General features: G+C 36.0%; 2 pseudogenes; both read right to left on the bottom strand.

The window, feature by feature from the left end:
• Positions 1-460: 460 nt before the first annotated feature.
• Positions 461-4,019, bottom strand: LOC120204180 (annotated as a pseudogene).
• Positions 4,020-15,782: 11,763 nt separating this feature from the next.
• LOC120204178 lies at positions 15,783-18,106 on the bottom strand (annotated as a pseudogene).
• Positions 18,107-18,357: the final 251 nt, after the last annotated feature.

The following is an 18,357-nucleotide window of genomic DNA, read 5'->3' as shown; positions in this document are numbered from 1 at the left end:
CTCATCCTTAAAGTAGTATCGGTGAAATGAAGCCAAATGGGTGGGTGGTGTTGCAGAGGACCCCACTAAGGCACTAACAACCTGGCATTTATATAGATTAATGTTAATTATCTACTAAATCTCTAAAAAAATGATGTTGGACCCACTTGTTCTGTTCGCTCTAATCACCCCCATGTGATTGTTTGCGTTTGTGGACCTTCCTGTTTCCCCCCCCCCCTCAAGTGATATGACCCCACCCTTTATAATTCCAGTAGTGCCATTACTATTTTGCCATCATTGAATGTGCAAGGTAAGATTTTTAACACACAATTAGAAAAGTTCTTGTACCACATGATCTTTGATTACTATGAACTGAGATTTCAAACATTCTTCCTCCATTGTTCTTCATTTTTACCCTGAAAGGGCCATACACAATGCAATACATGCATGCTTTTACTATTTTACCCAAGGCTTTTCCGCTTTGTTTCTTCCAGGGAAACCATTGGGGAGGGGGAATTACAGTTCAAGGGGAGTTACAGCTACACATTGACTGTGTGACCCTTTTGTTCTTTCTATGCTTTTCTTTTAACCTGTGGTCCAAACTACTGAAACAATAGGTAACGAATAACACAACAAAAGAAAAGGAATGGCTGACCCACTTCCTTCACTGCCTTTTTATGTACGCATTTTGTATGGTAGTAAATAGAGTATAGTGGTGGTTGGCGCTCTCTATTAGATCTCTGATGTGATATTATGTTGTTTGATTTATACCTTCAGTCTTCTACCTGTAAAGCGAAGCCGGCCTCGTTTGACGATTCGATTGGTGAGAATAAAGGTTAAACAAAGATGATGCTTTGAAGAGGGAATCCGAAGCTGTCCGTTTACCTTAGCATAGGAAGCTAAATTCCAACAGGGCAAGTTGGGCCACCAATCCCTGCATACATGCCGATGGTCCCATGTCCGGATGAGAACCTGAATCGAGAAGCAATACTCATGTTACAAATCATTTTGACCTTATAAAGATTCCGTTTATAACCGTGATGAATATGATAGTATTTTGAAAAATAATGATTATAATCATGTACCTTGGAATTTGGCAGTTGAAGGAGTTGAACGATGCCGTGTCTAATGCATTATTTGCTGGAAGCAAGGTTGAAGGGACCCAATTATTTGTTATAGAAGAAGCCGAGACTGATGCGTCCCTATCCGCTTCAGTATTAGAGAATGCAGACAAGTACTCTCCAGAAGCTTTTGTTGGAGATGCAAAAGGGTTATCAGGAAGGTTGTGCTCCAAACTGCAATTTGATACAATAGATGCATAATAAGTTCGATCTGAATGCAAACAATTTCAATCTGAATGCCCAAAGTTCAATTACTTAAATACCTTTCTGGAAGATGAGGGCTCTCCTTGCCAGTACCATTCTCGTCACCACTGGCTGATGCTTTACCAGCAGCAGTACCAGTACCCACTACTTGCTTCTCGAAAGCATTGGCGGATACGGTCGGCATAGGACTAGAACAATTCTCTGCAATGAGATATAGCAAGCCATTTCATACGAATTAGGAAAACAATGACTAGATTAAACTGTTATATTCGAAATGAAAATCATGTTAGCTACCTTGTGGAGCTTCTTCACTGTTGTGAAACTGAGGAAGTACAAGGGACTGATTGAACATGTTTGGCGAGTGAGTAGGTGATGGAATGGGACTTCTACTAGATAGAGCCCTGTGATGGTGATTCTCTTCGCACCGAGGAGTTGCAGGCCCATCAACCTTCTATTTGAAGCTCAGCTTGCTCCTCCATCTTTCTCCTCCATAACAAGTCCTGGGTATTGTAAAACGCCCTCGGTCCTACAGTGAACACAGTTATCGTTAGAGTGGCAATCCCATATACCACGAGGAAAATAGACCATGGCTTCTGCTTACCAGCTGAAGATCAAATAGGTCTCGGGGGCTCGAATCAAGGGCATCGGAGTACCACAAGGAGAGAAATCTACTTTCCATTTGATGCTGTTTCCTGCAAAGATAACAAAGTATATTTTACAGATCTAGACCAAGTAAACAAATCATCCGAACAAAGATTTCACAGTGAAAAGAGGATGCCTGTACCTGTCCAGGACTTTTCCTTTCTCCTTGTAAGGCTTCACCAGAACCCGAGCATCGCAAACGAAATGAGGGTTCCCTTTAGCCAGGATGATTTTAACGGTCTCCGGATAAACAAAAGTAACAAATCCAAACATTCTCTTCTGCTGATATGGAATCCTCACATCTTGAACAGGTCCATATATACTTCAAAGGAGAAACACATAGTTTTTAGACATAATCTACCAAGCTGAACCAATATAGAAGTAGAGTGTTCAACAAAATACCTAAAATAGTTGGACACATCCTCCTCTCTGAAGGTGCTATCAGCTGGGAAAGTCAAGTAGATCTGTCTTGAAGCCGGGTTAACCATGCCCGCTTCACCGTTTATCGAAAAGCCGTTCCTTTCGAGCCGGGAACGGTTAAATTTGTTGATATCATTGCCCATCATTAAAGTAGCAGCAGCTGCAGCCCTACATTTTCAAACCAAAATGAAATCTTTGATCATTTCCACACACCACATATTGAAGTCAAGACTCGATCTTTAAGTATTACATGATAGATAGCACACAGAGAAGGGATCAACTGCAAAGTACCTCTGAGAATCATTTTGTTGCTTTTGAAGGAACGAGTTCATGCACTTTAGGGAGTAAGGAGGAAAAGAAGCAGAACCTATGAGCTGTGAAGCAGCTGCCAACCTATGTTGCTGAGCTGATTTGGATCTGAGTAGTTCATGGCACTGATCCATCTCAATCTTGTTACGTGAACCAACGATGGTGGCACCATCTGCTCCAGTAACCATTGAACTAGTCTCTCCAAGTCCACCATGGATAAATCTGCAATTATTCCCATTTTTACAATACCCTCTAAGAAAATACAGGCAGTGTCGCCACCCAAACCCAGAAGCTTGGTCATCAGCTCCCGAAAAATCACTCATGGAGCTACTCCTCCTGTGAAAGGAGGTTCCCCAGCAGGAAGAGAACCCCATGGCGTCAGTGCTACTACCACAAGCACCAGCAGCAGAATTAGAGGACAAGTCAGCAGTTTGGGGGTAGAAGAAATCATGGTTTTGGGGAGAGCTTTCGTTGAGAAAAACCAGTTGATCTTGAAGTTGAAATTCATCAACCATATCAGTGGCTCCCCCGTTTCCATAGAAAGGCAAAGAAGAAGGATTTAAAGAGCCGCTGCTGGGACTAATCAACTCATCAGGGTTTGGTAGTTCAGACAAAGGACTCCATGAAGAAGTGCTAGAAGAAGAAGAGAGGTTGGAAGGGATAGTGAGAGAAGATGGTATGAGCCTTGAAGCAGATGAGTTTTGCCTTGGAATACTAAAAGGAGAAGGAGAAGATGGAGTTGAAGGTGTAGAAGGAGAGTTAGAGGGAAGTAGAAGACCAAGCTCTTTCTTGGCCTTGACTATCACAGAGTGAAGTGAAGCTTCAGGACCAAAGGCTAAACGAATCATCTCCTTCTCACCATGGTCCTGAATCAGCAGCAAACCCATGATTTTAGAAGCGTTTTCTGGTTCCAAACTTCGGATTCTAGAGAACACAATTCTGGTTGCTTCATAGCTATCCATAATAGAAAAAAAATACAACCTTCACTTGCTGTATTATATTCCTTGTATGATTTTGAGAGAAGAGAGAGAGTGAGGTCTTTTACAAGTAAAACATCTTTCTCTAATCAACCACAAGCTCCACCTACCAACTGGTGAGTTGTGACCAGTTTGCAATGCTCTCTTTATCCCTTCCATCTTATTTATTCCCACAAAAAAAAAAGTACTTTATCTTTAAAGAAAGAGAAAAAAAAAGGGAGAGAGCTTGAAGGAAACGTATACAGCAGAGAAAGTAGTAATAAAAGAGAAAAGAGAGGCGCCAAAAAGGAGTATTCCAGTCCCGTGTGAAGAGATTTAAAAAGGGAGCAAAAGAAGCAAACATGGACATGGTGGTTGAATTTCTTAATAAAGCTTGGATAGATTTGAAAAAAATCAAACAAAGCTTCGACCTTTGGGTAACATATAAATGAGAGAAAGTTCTCAACTTTCGAGTTCATACAGCGTTTAATACATAAATTATTAGTTTTGATTCATTTTAATACATAAATTTTCAGTTTTTAAAATCATATCGATATTTAATTTTTATTTTATTTTAATATCCGTTAAAAACTTAACGTTAAATTGTTTGTGCTATTTGCTTTGAGTTGGAATGAAATGCTTATATTCATCTAAAAAAACCTAAAGTTAAACTTTGAAAAAAATTAAAAGTTTAGGTATTAAAACTGATAGTTTAAGTATTAAACGAGTTAAGTTTTTTATAGCGGGTACTAACATAAAACAAAAAAATAAATATTAGTGTATTTTGAAAAAAATTAAAAGTTAAAATACTAAAATGGATCAAAACTAATAATATAGATACTAAACATGTAATTTACCCAAAAATCATTTACGTTGAAGATTTAGCTTTATAAGTTAGTTCAGTCGCGCATATTGAGGAACAAACAACAAAAGGCAAGAATCAGTTAAATGACGACGGTTAGTCTCTTTTGATATAAGCATTCATCTCTTAACCACCTTACCTAAAAAGCTTATATCATAAACAAGTACTTAAAGTATAGACTATTTTTTATTTAAGTACCTAAAGTATTTTTTTAGTTAAAATAAATACCTAAAGTTATCTTTTAGGACAAAATAGGTATCTAAAGTCTTTTATGTCAAAATAGATACTTAAACGGCAAAATCTCGTTGATAGTGCGTTGAAATTTTTTTATTCGTTAAATAGTGGGATCGCCAGATTAATTGCTAAAGTAGTGTCCTCTACATACCGGGGGTAGGTCGCCATGCACGCCCGACCAACCAGGTCGCCATGCACGCCCGCCCAACCAGGTCGCGGGCGACCACCAGGTCGCCATGCACGCCCTGCGACCTACCCCACGACCTCCATGCCCCCATGCACGCCCATCACGCCCAACGACCTCCATGCATGCCCAGGCACGTCCAACGACCTCCATGCACGGCCATGCACGCCCAACGACCTCCATGCACGCCCAGCTCGCCAAAGGTCACCATGCAGTCCATGCTTGGACTGAACAACGTTGGGCCATGCAGGATAGGTAGCCATACAATCCTCTCCACTTGCAGCTGCTCAGGAGAACCTATTCCTCCTGCTCCTCGCGTGATTCCTCTTACATCTGCTGTATTATTGCAGCATGATTTGAGCTGCAAAGTGTCATAGATTCGTGCCCTAGCTTCTAGCCATAGCTTGTCCCTCATGCCATAGCTTCGAGACTGTTCACTCTTGTTATCATGTATTGGGCAGCATAAAATCAGCTGTGTTGTATTATTGCAGCGTTCAACGGTTGAAAAATTTACAGCTTTCAACGTGAATTATACAGCTCAAATTGATTGCAACTTACCTACCACCGTTGAAATATCATTATATATTGGATATGAGGGTTTAGGGTAGAATCATAAGAAAGAAAGAAAATTTGGCGAGAGAAAGGAAATGAAAGGAAAATAAGAAGAAGAGGAAATGGAGATAAAGGCTCAAATATCGTTTGTGAGTAATTTTAATTGTTTAATTTAGTTTATTAATATGAAATTATAAATAATTAGTTTGTTAGTTTAGGGTTTAGGATAAAACAGAAATTAGTTAATTAGTTTGTTAGTATAAATTATTAGTTTGTTAGTTTAAGTTATATTATATTAATTTGTTAGTTTAAGTTATATATTAGATTATATAAAAAATTAGTTAATTAGTTTCTTAGTTTAAGTTATTAAATGTAAAAATATTTAATTTTTGTTAGTGTGTTTAAACGTATATTAAGTTGTTTGTTGAAGTTTAAGTTAAAATATTAAAAAAGTTAATTAGTGCTTAATTAGTTTGTTAGTTGTTATTTTAACTAAATTATATTATAATAAAGAAAAGTTTAGTTTAAGTTATTATATATATTAGATTATATATTTAATTTTTTTAATTTATTGTTGTTTAAAGAAATTTTTTTTACACGTACAGAGCATTATTCCACAACATTTTTCCACGTACATATTGATTCGAAGAAAGAAACAATAAGGAAAGGAAAGGAAAGGAATGAGCAACAACTTTTTCACGATTGTCCATTATAATGGACAGATTATGGAAAATGAGATCGGAGTAGTTTTTCAGTCTGAAAAACCAATAAATATGATGTTCAAAAAGACATCACATTTATAGAAATGAAGCATAATAGAAAGAAAATTCGAGTTGCAGTTGATGGTTTGAGGTATAGGTTTATATGCCCCAACCCAGTCAAATATGCTGCAGTTCCACTTGAAGAAGATGATGATATTGGAACCATGGTTCGATTACATGAGTTAACCAATATAGCAGTTATTGAGTTATTTGTTGATGTGCATAACATATGTGATGTTTCCTGGGTCATCAAGAGGTGTGGCTCAAAATCCATCTGAAATGACTTTATATAGTCAGTTTGAGGACCGACATACAGGTTCCCGAACAGTTTTATGGCACTATTGGAAAGTGTAAATGAAGTCGGGGGGACATCTGCAACAGAAGAGTGTGAGACGAGAAACATACCGGAATTGGTTGATATTGACGCTGAAAATCGATGGGGAGAAATTCATGATGATTCAAGCGAAGATGAAGAAACCGAAGAACCCGTTTTGGGCGGCGACGAAATATTTTTGGTGGAGGTGCAATTGATGAAGTTCCGGCACCGTATGAAGCTACTCCTCACATGTACGAGATAGACTATGATGCGATGAGGGCACCTGAATTCCAGACATGCCACATTTACCTCCATACCAAATGACTGCATCATTCGATAATTCTGGTGAATTTTCAGTTGGGGTGCAATTCAGAGGAAAAATGAAGCTACCCTAGCGATTAAAGAGTACTGCATAAAATGCCATGTTGATATCCATGTTGCAGAGTCCAACCAGAAAACCCTATACGCGAAGTGTGTAAAATATGGCCTAGAGTGCAAGTGGAAGATCAGAGTGTCGAAAAATCAAAGGCACGATGTTTGGGTCATCACGAGGTACAATGGTCCGCACACGTGTTTGCGAAACTTCATCGAACAAGACCACCGACTATGGACTCCGATGTAATATGTGAATACGTGAAGGCGATGGTTGAAAAGGATCCAAGGATATCTTGTTCAGTGTTAGCTGCATCTATTCGAAGCCAATTTGGATATCAAGTAAAATATGGCAAGGTGTGGAATGCGAAGATGAAGGCAATGAAGCTGACGTATGGAGATTGGGATACATCGTACAATGAGCTACCACATTTGCTACAAGCAATGAAGCGATTTATCCCAGGAACCATAGTGAAGTCTCAAACCATGCCCGCATATGACGAAGAAGGTCAACTTCTGCCAGGGAAGAAAATATTTCATAGACTATTTTGGGCATTCAAGGCATGTATTGAAGGATTTCCATTTTGTAAACGTATGATCCAAGTAGATGGTACGTGGCTGTATGGTCAATATAGACATGTGCTTTTGATGGCAGTTGCTCAAGATGGTGAGCGAAATATCTTCTCAATTGCATTCGCCATTGTTGAGGAGAGACAACAGAGGCTTGGGATTTCTTTCTGACCAATCTACGTCAATGTCGTTCGTGAAGATGGAGTTTGCTTGATATCCGATAGAGGAACGGGTATTTTGGCGGCAATTGAACGACCAGGAAGTCGTTGGATACCTCCGTATGCATCCGACATATTGTATCCGTCATATTGGCAAGAATAGTATCGACCAATTTCATAACGCACACATTCGTAGCGAGATAGTCAGCATGGGTAAGTTTTATTTCAATATTTGTGCATTTTTTACATGGTTTTTTTAATTGCGGTTTAACACAGTATATTATGAAACAGGATACGAACTACGTCGACCAAATTTTGATAAGATTGGAGAATTTGAAGGTATTTTACGATGATCAGCGTGTTTGGAAGTGGGCTTCAAAAATACCGCGGGAAAAATGGTCACAAGCATATGACGAAGGTCGGAGATACGGACATATGACCACAAACCTTGCTGAGGCCATTAATTCGGTACTAAAAGGTACACGCCATCTCCCAATTGCGAGTGTGATGAAAGAGTACTTTAGATTGGGTAAAGTTTGGTCGGACAAAGGCAAAGAAATAGAGAGTCTTATAAATAGAGGTAAAACTTGGGCTCCTACCAGTGGTGGAATCAATGGAAGCAAATGAGCGATTGGCAACATCAATGGTTGTTCATAATTTCGACCGAGTTGGTCATACTTTTGTCGTGTCGTGCATACGCCGTAACGTCGGAGGAGAAGACCAAACATTTAGAGTTGATTTACGACATAAATGGTGTGATTGTGGTCGTTTTCAGGCATGGAAATATCCATGTGCTCATGCAGTCGCAACATGTATGTATGCTGGTGTAAGCGCATACACTATGTTGAGTGCTTTCACTTACGTAGGATATTAAATGTCTACAGCTATGAGTTCAGACAGATACCAAATGAATCATTGGCTCAGAAAAGATCATGACGAATGGCTGCCAAATCCAATGCTTCGCAGAAGTCCAAAGGGTCGACCTGAGTCCACTCGTATTCATACCAGTATGGATTTCCATGCTAGAGAGAGAGGTCAAACAAAGAGATACGGATTATGTAGGGGTGAAGGCCATTCAAAAAACAATTGCCTAATTTACCAAGATATAGGCCTCATCATTAGTAATGATATGTATTTCTATGAATTTCTATGTATTTATAAGATTTAGTAATGATTAGTAATGATGAAATATTATTAATTTTTAATGATTTGATAGTAATGATTTAGTAATGATTAGTAATGATGAAATTATTATTAATTATGTATGATTTGATAGTAATGATTTAGTAAGATTAGTAATAATGAAATTATTATTAATTATGTATGATTTGTAGTAATGATTTAGTAATGATTAGTAATAATGAATTATTATTAATTTTTAATGATTTGATAGTAATGATTTAGTAATGATTAGTAATAATGAAATTATTATTAATTATGTATGATTTGATAGTAATGATTTAGTAATGATTAGTAATAATGAAATTATTATTAATTATGTATGATTGATAGTATGATTTAGTAATGATTAGTAATAATGAAATTATTATTTTTTAATGATTGATAGTAATGATTTAGTAATGATTAGTAATAATGAACTTATTAATTATGTATGATTTGATAGTAATGATTTAGTAATGATTAGTAATAATGAAATTATTATTAATTTTTAATAATTATTATTAATATTTAATGATTTGATATAATGATTTAGTAATGATTTGATAGTAATGATTACGACTTGAACAATGAACAATGTTGGTTCAATTAACCATAAAAAAATTATCAAACTAATGATTTTTGGTTCAATGAACAATGAACAATGATTAGTAATCATTATAAAAATGATTAATAATGATTTAAATATTTAATGATTTGATGATTTAGTAATGATTTGATAAATCATTATAGTAATGATTTAGTAATAATCATTATAAAAATGATTTAATAATGATTTAAATATTTAATGATTTGATGTTTAGTAATGATTGATATAATCATTATAATAATGATTTTATAATAATTATGTTATTATTTAGTAATTATTATAATAATGATTTAATAATTACTAATAATTATAGAATACTAACAAGTAGTGTACAAGTGTGGATTACTGAGTTTAAATTTATACATAGTCGAATTTATTAATGATTTTTAAATATTTAATGATTGATACTAATGATTTACTAATTATTACTAATGATTTAATACTAATTATTTGATACTAGTAATTATTGATACTAAACATCATTGTTAAGGTTAAAAAAAGTAGTCTAATTTCAATAAATAATTTGTAATAAATAGCAAACGAGTTTACAATTGTTGTCGATGTCGGGGTGTTGTTGAATGATAATGTCGGGGCGGACGTCTGATACGTTGTGGCGTTGTGGCTCAGGAGTATTGTACTCATCCCCCTCATTCATTGGGGGTATTTGAACTGTCATGTGTTCAAAGTCATACGTCGACGAAAACGTAGGAGAATAGATGGGTGCCTCAGGCTGCACAAACTCTGGTATGTATGCCGGGCCAGTAGAGTCATCAACTGCGTGATGCAACGATTGTGGTGCGCTATTATCCACATCGGTCATTTCCGCTTCAGTTTGTAGAGATGAACTCCCACTCCCACTCGGTAGAGAGTATTGAGCTTTACCAAATCTTTTCTTAAACCTCAAAAATTGTCGCCTCTCTACTATTGTGAGGAACGGCTTTCCATTATCCAAAAAATAAGCAAGGTAAGCCGAAGTCTCAAAATTAAAGTCGTCGTCTTGAATGGCGTCAAGAGTTGGCATGAATGAAGCCCTATTGTTCCAAGCATTAATGTAGGTTGCATGCTTCTCAACCCAATTAACGCTTTCTTTACGACGACCATCAAATCTGTGCAGGTCGTCATGCGTCTCAACCCAATTCACTGGACGACGACCATCTAAGTTTTGGAGGAGGTCATGATCCCATGGACTCCGCGGAATAGGTTGTGGAAGTGGAATTGCCTCAGCACTCTATCCCCAAATTGGATCTCAACAAAAGCAAAATTGATCAATGGTGTAACAGCACACAATATTGAAACCCATCTAAAATATCGTGCGGTATCAACGCAAATAATTCTTCATTCATGTATGGTCTCCAATTAAACTGTAAAATTACAAAAACAATAAAATTTATTTAAATTAGATAATATAGTTAATTAAAATAATAATTAAAAAATACAAATTATGCATACCTCCTTTTTGGCCTTAATGTCTATCTTCAACCTGAACTCTTTAATGTTGTTGTGCACCAACCTGTGCCTTCAATTTTATGCCTCCATCTGTATATCAATCAAAACAAAAATAGAGACATTTGTTCAATAATTTTAATCAAAATAAATATTTTAATTAATATTTTATATTAAAATAGAGGATTCATATTACCGTCCGGCAAGTGGAAAGTCAACCGCAGTCCGACTAATCGGTGTCAGAAACGGAAGTCTATGCCAAGCCCATGATTGTAGAAGCAACAGACATCCACCGATTCTACTGTATTATTATCATTCACGACTAATGACGCCTTGCACATCTCACGATACAAGAACGCCAATATCGCCGAACCCCAGCTATATTGCCTACAATTCTCAAAATTTGTTAAAAAAAGAAGATACTGAGTGTGAACATAACTACCGGATTATCAGGCATCAAAATTCCCCCAATCAATTGTAATATATATGCTCGTGTTGCATATATAATTCGTGCTCCGTACTATTTGATTGAAGTTGAAATTCATTCTTCAACCATGACAACCTCACCCGCCACCCTTTACACTCTGGTGGTACGGGCGCTTCCCAAGAAACAAGTTGCAAAGTTGTTCCACCTTATTAAACTCATGTGACATTACCACCGGCATCCCATTAGTTTGGACCCCGAGTTGCATTGCCACATCCTCCAAAGTTATCGTGCATTCGCCACACGACAAATGAAACGTGTGCGTTTCTGGTCTCCAGCGTTCAATCAACGCACTGATCAAACCTGGGACCAACTTGTAATCTCGCACAAATGTGACATACCAAAATCCAGCCTCTTGCAAATTTTCTTCTATTAGTGGGTGTGGCTTGGCACTTTATGTAGTCGAAGACGAAGGACTCGCTGCTCGTCCTCCAACAATTAAATATTTCAAAAAAATTATCACAATCATAAAATAATATTCAAATATTTATTAATTATAATTCATTAAACAAATATTTTATTCACCATTATTCCCAAATGACTTGAAATATGTTCATTGTCAAGCCTCAACAGTGGAATTTGGTCAGCCATTGGAATGAATCTGTAAAAAAATTAAACAACAATATTTAAAAAATCATTTAATATAATCTAATATAAACTAACTAACTAATTTACAACACTAAACTTTAATATAATAACTTATAATATAATAAACTAATAAACTAACAAACTAAACTTTTTAAAATATAAACGTAAACACCAAACCCTTAAACAACTAATAAATATTTTTTATATAACTAAAACTAACTAATAAACTATTTTTTTTTTTAATATACTACTAATAAACTTACTAACTAAAACTAACTAATAAACTAACTAATTTTTTATAATATATATTCAACAAACAAATATAACTTAACTATTTAACTAACAAAACTAATTAAATAATTTTTTTATATAACTAACTATTAACAAAACAAACTAATTAATTATTTTTAACTATATAACTATCAAACATATACTAATTAAATAATTTTTAATTTATGTATACTATAACTTAAACTAACAATCATATAACCCTAAACTAATAAACTAATTAACATTTATAATAATAAACTAATTTAAATATAAACAAATTTACCTTATCTCCCTTTTTCTTCTTACTTTTCTTTCTCTTTCTTCTTTCTCGGCTGAATCTCTTCTCCCTTTCTTTCTTTCTTTTATGTGTGATCTTTCTTCTTGCAATTTGCACACCCCATATATAACCGGCTGCCTCAATTATTTCACCAACAATGGTTCAATTATTGTTCATGCATGGTCTCGTCTCGTGAGCTAGGATCACATGGCATGCTGTAGGCATGCAGCGGGGAGCAGGAGCACGTGAAGTTATCTTGGCATGCATGCAGGCATGCAGCGGGAGCAGGAGCACGTGAAGTTATTTGGCTGCATGTGCATGCATGGTCTCGGGAGGCAGTGGACGCCGGGGCGACCTACAAGGTCGCCGGGACTACATGGCGACCTACAAGGTCGCCGGGACTACATGGCGACCTACAAGGTCGCCCAGACTGCATGGCGACCTCTCTATTGGCTGGCTCGTTTGCATGGCGACCTCTCCGTTGGCTGGCTCGTCTGCATGGTGAGTATATGGCTTGTATGGCTCGTCTGCATGGGTATGGCTCGTCTGCATGGTGAGTATATGGCTTGTATGGCTCGTATGTCACTCGTATGTCTCCCGTATGTCGCCTGGATTGCATGGCGTCCTACAAGGTCGCCTGGATTGCATGGCGTCCTACGAGATCACTGTAGAATTTACCCCATACCAGCAATTAATCTGAAATGTGCATTATATCGTGAATAAAAAAAATCGAGAACATTATCTCGTGAATTCACCCGCTTAAATCAATTGCCATGGAAGTAAATATTAAAATATAAAATAGAAACATAACAAAATTGTTTTTACGGTTCGAATGTATTTTTTTAATCTGAAGTTTTAGATTTTCAAACTAATGAGGTTAAAATAATTTTTTAAAATTAATATATTTAAGTGAAATGATGTGTCTAATGTTACAAAAGTTACCATTTTAGTTGTCCGACCGTAATTATTGTTAGATTTTTCGTTAAGTGACATATGTCACGTTATGATAATTTGGAATTTTTTTATTTTTTTAAAAATAAAAATATTACTATATTTATTTTATAAAAACTCTAACTTCTCTTAAATTATTAAAAAAAACTCAATCCCTAAAAATTCTAAACTCCTAACTCTTACCCGTTGATATCGTCCTTGCCGGCCACAATCACTGCCGCAGATGTAATCTTTGTCATCTTCCTAATCATACGCTGCCATACTTATCGTCGATTGGTCGTTGGGATCGCGTGGGTCGCAATTTGCTACGTAGAGGGTACACACATTGATTGGTCGCGATTTCATAGGGTTATCGATCGTCGGGTGGAGCTTTGTCGATGACAAAGGGCGGCTGCCGACGTGGATTTAGAGGTTGAAATGAGAGTTTTCAAAGCTTTGGGGCTCTTTTGAAGTATTTCAAAAATTGCGTGTTTTTTGAAATAAAATCAATTTTTGAAATAAAATTTTAATTTTAAATAATTTTTTAAAAATTATCGGAACATAGCACGTGTCCTTTAACGGCAGAATTTAACAGCAGTTATAGGTCGAACGCCTAAATAGGTAACATTTGTAACATTAGACACCTGATTAATTCAAAAAAATATTTATGCACACCTATTTAAGAAAAGTTGTATATTTTGTGCACTTATTTTATGATTAATCCTTAAGGGTGCGTTTGGTTCACGGAATATAAGATTACCAGTGGGAATGTAAGATTACCAGCGAATAGGATTACTGGGAATGTTGTATTTTGTGTTTGGTTGGATTAGCAAGAATGTAAGATTATCGTGTTTGGTTAAAGAAATAAAAGATTATTGGAATGTATATTTGACCAAATTGTCCTTATTATATATTTGTACAATATTACAAGTTGGAAAATATTTATATATTTTCTTTAAAAATTTAAATTCATAATATTTATATAATTTTTTTACAAAATTTAAAATATAAAAAAAGTTTAATGAAAGGGTAAAATTTTATTTTAACCCCTCAACTTCATATAAAATTTTAATTATAGATTTCTTTTTGTAAATCTAAAATAATTTATGGATAAATTTATAATTTAACCTTAGTAGAATTTTTATTATTCAATGACAGAATAATAATATTTTTTAAAAAAATAAAAATTTAAGGGCATTTTAGTCCAAAACACCGATAATCCAACAATACCTAAGGAAAGGAAGGTAATGACATTCCCGGTAATATACCCTAAAAAAATCCACTATTGGTAATCTTACATTACCGGGAATGGGATTCTCGGGCTAACCAAACGGGGGAATGTAGATTTCATTCCCATGGGAATCCCACATTCCCCCATCCAAACACCCCCTAAGGGTGCGTTTGGTTCACGGAATGTAAGATTACCAGTGGGAATGTAAGATTACCAGAGAATACGATTACTGAGAATGTTCTATTTTGTGTTTGGTTGATTTAGCAGGAATGTAAGATTATTGTGTTTAGTTAAAAGAATAAAAGATTATTGGAATGTATATTTAACCAAATTGTCCATATTATACATTTGTTTTTTTAACAAGTTGGAAAATATTTATATATTTTCTTTAAAAAATTTAAATTCATAAAATTTATATATATATTTTTTACAAAATTGAAAATATAAAAAGATTTAATGAAAGGGTAAAATTTTATTTTAACCCCTGAACTTCATATAAAATTTTAATTATAGATTTTTTTGTAAATCTAAAATAGTTTAAGAATAAATTTGTAATTTAACATTCGTAGAATTTTTATTATTCAATAACATAATAAGGATATTTTTGAAAGAATTTTAAAAAATTTAAATTCATAAAATTTATATATATATTTTTACAAAATTAAAAATATAAAAAGATTTAATGAAATGATAAAATTTTATTTTAACCCTGAATTTCATATACAATTTTAATTATAGATATTTTTTTGTAAATCTAAAATAATTTAAGAATAAATTTGTAATTTAATCTTCGTAGAATTTTTATTATTCAATAACATAATAAAGATATTTTTGAAAGAATTCTTTTAAGGGCATTTTAGTCCAAAACGTCGGTAATCCAACAATACTTAAAGAAATGGAGGTAATGACATTTCCGGTAATATACCCAAAAAAATCCACGGTAATGTAAGATTACCGAGAATGACATTCCCGACCAACCAAACGGGAGAATGTGAATTCTATTTACGTGAAAATCTCACAAAATATGAAAATAGATAAACAAGCTGAAATCAAAAGGAAAGGCTTCAAAATTACCATTAATGTTTTCTGTAATGAAAGAATACGACTACAGAAAGAAAACAATGCAACAGAGGATGCAACTAGTTTCCCAAATGCCACTATTCAAATCACCAACAAATAGAAATATTAATAAAATGAATTTGCAATTAACCCTTCTCGTTGGGGTTATGATTTGCACTAATTGTAGAGTTTTTGGTGATGATGATGATGAATTCTGTGTGTTAACATATAGGCAAATCTGGCGGCGGCGGTTGGATTGTCTGTAATTCTCCGACTCCATTTTCAACAAGAAATGCCATTGCCAAACCCCAATTAATATGAACATCCAGGTGACAGTGCATTAGCCACACTCCTGTTATTCCCAAAAACAGAAACAAAATCAATGATTTTCTCAAAGAAAGAGTCTTTTTAATGATGTTTTTTACCTGGATTATCAGCCACGAATCTAATGACTGCCCATCCGTTCACCGGCACTCCCACTGTGTTCCTCAATGGCGGATCAACGAGATTGAATTTCGATGTATCTGTTTTAGGATCGAAGTTCCCGAAGCCTTGTGCAATGATATAGAAATCGTATCCATGAAGATGAATCGGGTGATTCTCTGGTGTCACAATGCTTGTGTCTTGAATCACGATTTGTACCCTTGAACCATACTTCAGTTTGTACAATTTCGTTCCCGGACCCGGTTGAAAGAGCGATCGGCTCACGTTTCCTGTGTAATCGAATTTCACCGGAGGGGTTCCTGGGAAATCTGTGGTGAACACCCCTGGGATTCCTTGTTGGTGAGCTTGTAATAGTGAGAAGTTCTTTGGGAGCACGAACGAGACATTGTTCATGCTTGCTGTGAAACGTGTACCGTTCGGTCCTTGGCATCGACGCTTGCGGAAATTCGGCGGGCAGTTGTTGAGTCCGAGACCGATTGTGAAGAACAGGCTTTCATCGATGTCGGTTGGGACTTCGACCTTTTCTCGGCTTCTAAAGCTTTGGCTGAAGGCGGAGACAGTGTTGGTGTCATTGTAGGCTGGTAAAGAAGGCATGATTGGAGTGGCTGCTTTGCATTTTTTGGTATTGCAGGAAGCTGATTTGTATTCAAGAATGGCGGTGGTGGTCGTGTTGTCGAATGGTGCGTTTCGCGCGCTTTGGTATGCTCGAGCCGCCATGTAATATCGAGATGGTTTCTGATCACCTCGGATCAGAACATCAGTGGTCTGGCCAGGGCCTAACATGAGGACAGAAGTGGTAAAGGGTTTGGTATAGGAAGCATCAGCACCAACAACAATGAGCTTATGGTTTGCTACTTTGAAGAAAAAGCGGTTGGTTCAAGGCTGCATTGATCACTCTGAGGAGATTCGTCTCGCCAGAGTCGATCGGAACTATTGTAGTCTCTGCAAAAATAAACACAAGTAACTCGAGTTTGAATTTCGGTTATTACGGTTAACACTCGGTTTGAACCAAGGGAATTAAGGAAATTGCCTATGGAGGAGCATTTATAGAGATCACCAGGTTGGCCATTGATGGTATATGCATCAGAAACATTTGGAGCTGCCCCTGTTCTTGTTGCTTCCCTCACTACATCAATGGGGTTTACATCCCACCATTCACCTAATCATAATCATCAAAAGCACTTAACATTTCAGTTTGATCACCATTCACTATTTAACTCTAAGTGGAGTTGCAGATGTTAAGAAGTATATTACCTAGAAGGATCGGCGTTTCGCGTTTCGGCTTAGAGAAAGGGTAGGATTCACCGTCTTTGGGGCGGATGATTAGAGCTCCATAAACGGTGGCCCTAAGCCATGAACTGTGAGCATGCCACCACAATGTTCCCTCTTGGCCTTGAACTGTAAACCTGTAAGTGTAACTCCCTCCCGGCCTAATCGGACACTGAGTTACAAATTCGGGTCCATCTGCCCATCCGGTTCTAATTTGCCGAACACCATGCCTATATATCAAAGCGGTTATGGTAAATTCAAATGTTTAAATGTCCATATGTTAAGGTGCATGCATACATGCATGAATGGATGAAAAAATTACCAGTGGACGGTGACATTATATCTAGCTTTGTTAAGAACAAGAACTTCAAGGGTATCGCCATTGTTGATCTCCAAGGTAGGTCCAGGAAACATTCCATTGACAGTGATGGAGTTGTGAGTCTTGCACAGCCTCTTCACTTTTGTTGCCTCAACCTGTTTCACTCAAATCACCAACATCAACTCTTTGATCTAAATCAAATCAAAACAATGAAGAAATGAAGATCACGAGAAAGAAATGAAGACGTACAACAAATTTATGTCTATGAACTTCAGCATTTGCAGACAATGCAGAACAGATGACAATGAAAACACCAAGGCAGACGAAGGAAAATGTCTTGAAAATCTCCATTTAATCAAAGCTTGGTTAGCTAAAAGCTTTGCCTTTGGGTTTTGAGTGCTGATATGAGATATTGAGAGAAGGGTTTATATAGGGAAGAGAAATGGTCGTTTAGAGGTCGGCAAAATGGTGATATTTGCAGCCATAAACTTAGTTCAAACCTGCAAGTAGTTCACAATCTATCGATGTCATCTTCAGAGAAGGACACATAATTTTATATCATTAATAGAAAATATAAAAAAATACATAAATTATATGAGAATTTTAAAAGTACGACAGTGCTCCGACACCCGTCC

The sequence above is a fragment of the Hibiscus syriacus genome, unplaced genomic scaffold (assembly GCF_006381635.1).
Source record: "Hibiscus syriacus cultivar Baekdansim isolate YM2019G1 unplaced genomic scaffold, ASM638163v2 tig00010533_pilon, whole genome shotgun sequence".
Classification (NCBI taxonomy): Eukaryota; Viridiplantae; Streptophyta; class Magnoliopsida; order Malvales; family Malvaceae; genus Hibiscus; species Hibiscus syriacus.
This window is presented reverse-complemented; position numbering and strand designations above follow the sequence as displayed.